Below are 5,886 nucleotides of genomic sequence, written 5' to 3' on the forward strand. Positions count from 1 at the left end.
CCCATTTGTTTTAATAGACCAGCCACCACAGCTAAGAAGTGAGTGACTCCAAAGTGGCCTTTAAAGCCCTAAACGGCCTTGGTCCAGTATACCTGAAGGAGTGTCTCCACCCCCATCGTTCAGCCCAGACACTGAGGTCCAGCTCCGAGGGCCTGCTCGGTAGTGGCACCCACCCTGTGGAACGCCCTCCAATCAGATGTCAAGGCAATAAACAACTATCTGACTTTTAAAAGACATCTGAAGGCAGCCCTGTTTAGGGAAGTTTTTAATGTTTAATGCTGTATTGTGTTTTAATCGGTTGGGAGCCGCCCAGAGTGGCTGGGAAAACCCAGCCAGATGGGCAGGGTATAAATGGCTATTTATTGATTGATTGATTTATTGTAATGTTTGGAGCCATGGTGGCAGTGGAATTTCGTGGTTCACCTCAAGGATGATCCTGTTTGGGCATGGACAGGAGCAGCCAAGCAGTCATTAGGAATATCCTAAAGGAACGGCTGTTATTTTGTATATCTGAGATGAGCATGAATTTCTCAGTAAGAATTTCTAAGTAAGAAATTGCTTTGGGTAGGCCTAATTCTCATTTATTTGGAGGAAATTGCTCCTCCACACAGCCATTTTGAATGATACACGTCCCCTCTCCAAGGAAGCCTTACCGTTTTCCCCCTTAACATTTTGAGCACAGACTTTCGCGGTTCAGGATGGCCACATTTAACTTGGATGATGTGAGATGGGGAAGCTGAACGAAGAACAAGGAAGTATGCCAGATTTTGTGCGCCTTAGTCTTGGGACAGAACAGTGCCTCGTAAAGGGGGTAGGCCTGAAATTCCTTACTGCTAAACCTTTATTCTAGCTGATGTAGAAAAATAAGGACGTAATAAAATAGAATCAACACACACACTACATTGTCATAGGCAGAAGGGCAACAATAACCAGTTTGGGGATGGATAGGTGTAAGTTGAACAATTTGTGGCAAGTGTAGTTTAAGATTAAGTGAGGTTACAGGGAACCTCACTGCTCCTGCCAACCTAGCAGTTCAAAAGTGCAGGTAGATAAATAGGTACCGCTCCAACGGGAAGGTAAACGGCATTTCCATGCACTGCTCTGGTTCGTCAGAAGCGGCTTAGTCATGCTAGCCACATGACCCGGAAGCTGTACGCCGGCTCTCTCGACCAGTAAAGCAAGATGAGCACCGCAACCCCAGAGTCGTCCGTGACTGGACCTAATGGTCAGGGGTCCCTTTACCTTTTACAGGGAACCAGGCAGACGGCCTTCTCGGTAGTGGCGCCCGCCCTGTGGAACGCCCTCCCATCAGATACTAAGGAACTAAACAACTATCTGACTTTTAGAAGATATCTAAAGGCAGCCCTGTTTTGGGAAAATTTTAGTGTCTAATGTTTTACCATTTTTATGTGCTGTAAGCTGCGCAAAGTGGCTGGGGAAACCCAGCCAGATGGGTGGGGTATAAATAAAATTATTATTATTATAATTGTATAAATATAAAATTATCATCATCATCATCATTATAATGACCCGTTGAACTGAGAGATGCTGAGAACTGGTAGTTCACACAATTCTGTTTTCAAAGACTTTATGTGTACATGTATGCACATGACAAATGTATTTGAAAACATCTTTCCCAGATTCTCTCACCTGTGAGTTGGGACCGGGCTTGGCAAGTGTACATTGGTAGCAAAAGCAGGTTTGCCGATAAATAAAATATAAAAGTTTTCCTAATATATCTCTGTGATGGTTCCATGTACCTCCCTGGAGGGACAAAGTATCAGAGTCACCAAAAGTAAAACTGGCCAAAGCACATGACTGATCACATGACTGGAATAGTCATTAAAAAGGACTACAGTAGCAGTGAAGCCAACAAGTACGAGAGGGAAAGCCTTGGAATTTTTGCAGCACACAATTTAAGTACATAATATGCTCCGAGATATCACTATATTGCCATTAGAATTTCTCTCCCCGCCTCATTTTTTCACCTGCAAACAACTGTACTTAAGGAATTTTCAGCGTTCAAGTGATTTAAAAATTAGACCCGACCGCAACCAAAGGCTGCATTGATATTCAGTCAACATGTTCATTAGATCTTATTTTTAGTGCCCCAGCATGCCTTCGGCATACAAACAAGTCTATCTAGTAGTGTTGCCCGTCAGATACTAAGAGTTGCTGTCCTATAAAGTGTATAATTGTGCTAGTTGAGACAATTAATTTCCCATTCAAGGAAGCCAAATCCCATATGGAATTTTAGTAAGCAGTTGTTGGCTAATGGAAATCAATAAGGGCAAGACAAAAAAAGGGGGGGGGCTTTTCACAGAGCAGAATCCATTGATATACAGAGGGCACAACATGGGGTCTTACTTTCCACCATTTTCTCAATCCATACAAACAATAGATGCTTCCTATATTCTATAATTTTTGAGCTACTACAGCTTTTACTCAAACTTGTTGGCGGCTTTTTCATCTTCATCTGTTTATTTGTATGCCACTTCCCCACAGAATCATGTCCAAAATGGCTCAAAACATCTCAAGTGAGCAATTAACTATAACAGTAGACTCCCATCTGCCATCTCCTTGGTTTCTCCCCCAAATTTGGTTTATATTTTCTGCCCATATCTGCAGCAGTTTAAGTATTGTGTGTTGGGAATTTTGAAGACTCACTTCCTTGTTCTCTTTTCCCTACTTTCTTTTCTCTCCAGTAATTTCTCTTAAACTTCAAAATTTGAGCTGTCTCATTCCTTCTTCTGAACTAGCCAAAGTTAATAGGGAACAGGCAAAGTTACTAGAGCAGTATGTGAGATGCTAGAAGTGTCCAGCATGCGAGCCAAATTTGGGCCACCAGGCTTCCACATTTGACCTGAGACTGTTCCCCACAATTCACACACATCTTGCCCACATCTGACAGGGACATAGCTGGATTGAACTCCCTGTGCATCAGCAGGGTGGGGAATTCAGTCCTGTTTGGTTTGGATGCTTGAGTGAGTTCCCCACAGGGGACTGGCAGGTGCACTGAACCCTATAGAAAGCAGGATTGAACTTCATTTGAATCAGTTGATGCACAAGGAATTCCGTCCTCCTTGGCTGCTGCCCCCACACAGGCCAACGTTTACAAGTGGGCAGTACCACCCGCCTGTCAAGTCACCTGGCATCACCATGCAGACCCTCCAAGTACAGTGGTACCTCTGGTTATGAACTTAATTCATTCCGGAGATCTGTTCTTAACCTGAAACTGTTCTTAACCTGAGGTACCACTTTAGCTAATGGGGCCTCCTGCTGCCGCCATGCGATTTCTGTTCTCATCCTCAGATAAAGTTCTTAACCCGAGGTACTACTTCTGGGTTAGCAGAGTCTGTAACCCAAAGTGTTTGTAACCTGAGGTGTTTGTAACCCGAGGTACCACTGTTTCCCTATTTTCCAGGGTCAGTCCCAGATTTACAGAAGCCTCCCCGGTTTCTGATTTGATCCCGGAATGTCCTACTTTTCCTTAGGACATCCATATTTCCATCGGAGAATATGGTAGGATGTCCTTACTTTCATCAGAGAAATGTTGGAGGGTTTGAAGTTATGTGACCCACGAGCCAAGGAGATGAATAACTATACAACCTTTAGAAGACAATCTTTAGAAGACAAGGCAGCCCTGTATAGGAAAGTTTTGTTAAAAAAGTTTTATTATGTTTTTCTATATGTTGGAAGCTGCCTAGAATGGCTGGGGGGGCCCAGGCAGATGGGAGGGGTATAGATAATAGGGACGTTCCTATTTCATAATAATCTTATTATCATCAGAGAAATGTTGGAAGGTATGCATCATGTATACTCTACATGAATACTAAATTCTTTAGAATACTAAATCCAAGCCAGGATAGTTGCTTAGAAAAATATAGGCGGAGAGGAACAAACACAGAACCTTCTTTTACCTCAGCTGACATAGCTATACTAACGAAAAGGAAGTGGGATACAATTTGAAGTTGGGCAGAGACGCAACAGATAAATGACTATATGCATATATTGACTATGTCAGAATCTCTGGTTTTCTGCCAGGACAAGTGATAGAGGGACATTAGAGAACCGACTTTAAATTGGATTTCATATTGCATACAGCTACTGAGCTTCTAGCTAAAGATACTGTATTTACCTTTTAGGGAAAGTTTTATGTCTCTCTCAATCAAGTCAGGATAAATGTTCAGCTTCCATATAATTAGATATAGTAGCAATTAAATTAAATTTCCAACAGTATAAATAGATATGTGCAAAAAAATCCCTTTACAAATTGTGACAGGCAGCTTCGCTATGTCTTGAGGTAGCCTTTGGGAAAACGAGGAAAGCAGCTAAGCCTGATAAAGGATTGTTGAATATTGCTGCTTGTAGAAGTTGTGTAGCCCAGTAGAACAATGGTAGGGCTCAGATTTAGAAACCTCTTTACTAATGTCCTAACCTTTACATTTACTTATTAAAACTATTTCCACACCACTATTCATAGAAACCTTCACAAGGTGGTAGTAGTGATGCAGACCTTCCAAGTGTCCCTATTTTCCAGGGACATCCCTGATTTAGTGAAGCCGTCCTGGTTTCTGATTTGATCCTGGAATGTCCTGCTTTTCCTTAGGACGTCCCTATTTTCATTGGAGAAATGCTGGAGGGTATGGAATTTTCTGACTCCCCGAGCCGTCTAAAGTCAATCCTGTATAGAGAAGTTTTTTAAAAAAAAAATTTAAACATGTTTTAATATATGTTGGAAGCTGCCCAGTGTTGGGACAATCCAGTAAAATATGTGGGGTATAAATAGTAAGATTATCATTATGGAATGGGACGCCTCTATATTCATCGGAGAAATGTTGGAGGATATGGTGAGGTACAAAAAAAGTCAGTAAAATTACCTCAATTTTGTTACTGGAAAAAAAAGCAGCCAACATTAGGCCAAAGCAGATATATTAGGTTAAACTGGCACCAATATCCATCAAAGGCCTGAGGGAATACATCATTTATTTTTTTAGCAGACGCTGAAATGTGATCGAAGTTGGTGCCTGCCTTAACTCAATGGAGTGGCCATTCTGACAAGGGCACCACTACAGAAAAGGCCCTCCACTGCATTACCACCAAACAGTTATCTCAAGGTAGTAAGGCAACCAGGAAGGCCTCATTGGAAAACCTCGGTAATTGGGCAGCTAAATATGGAGGAAAGTGCTCCCTCAGATAGCTTGCACCTAAATTGTTTGGGACTTTGTAAGTCAAAACTAAAACCGGGTTTGTGTTCTATGTCCCTTGAAAATGGGGGCAGGCAGGGCTTGAGATATTTTCAGAGTAGAAATAAAGAATAACGCCCTGAACATTTTGTTCTGATGATGTTCAAGGAACATCAACCTAAAAGTGTGTGTTTCTTTTTCTTCTCAAAAGAGTCATTTCTTCAGTGCCTTCTACATTTATTCCCTGTCTTCTTGGTGGCACTTCTTCCTCTTCCTTGGTGAAACGTGGTGATCTTCTGCTTTGTTACACTGCATGAGGCGGAGTATATGGGGTCAGTTTGTTAGAAAAAGTTAGATTTGGAGGAGATCGCTTGCAGCCCTCCAACCCTAAGAATAACATTTTAAATGCGATTTCACCATTTCCCCCAGTCAAGATGTCTCTCTGAGCTCAAATAAAATCACAAAAGCCGACATTAAACAGCGAGGTGCTTGTAGTGTGGTTAGGAAGACTCTTCCACCCTGACATTATCCAAAATCTTTTTTATTATTGTTATGCGCTTAATGATGTCATACATCCCACAGATTAGTTGTAACATTATTTACAGTCATTTGCCAATCAAGTCCTCCTCCAGTGATAGAGATGGAGAATATGGTTTACTCACAGAGGCAGGCAAGAATATGCCTTGTATTTCTTGCTGCC

Source organism: Lacerta agilis, chromosome 2 (assembly GCF_009819535.1).
Source record: "Lacerta agilis isolate rLacAgi1 chromosome 2, rLacAgi1.pri, whole genome shotgun sequence".
NCBI classification, from domain to species: Eukaryota; Metazoa; Chordata; class Lepidosauria; order Squamata; family Lacertidae; genus Lacerta; species Lacerta agilis.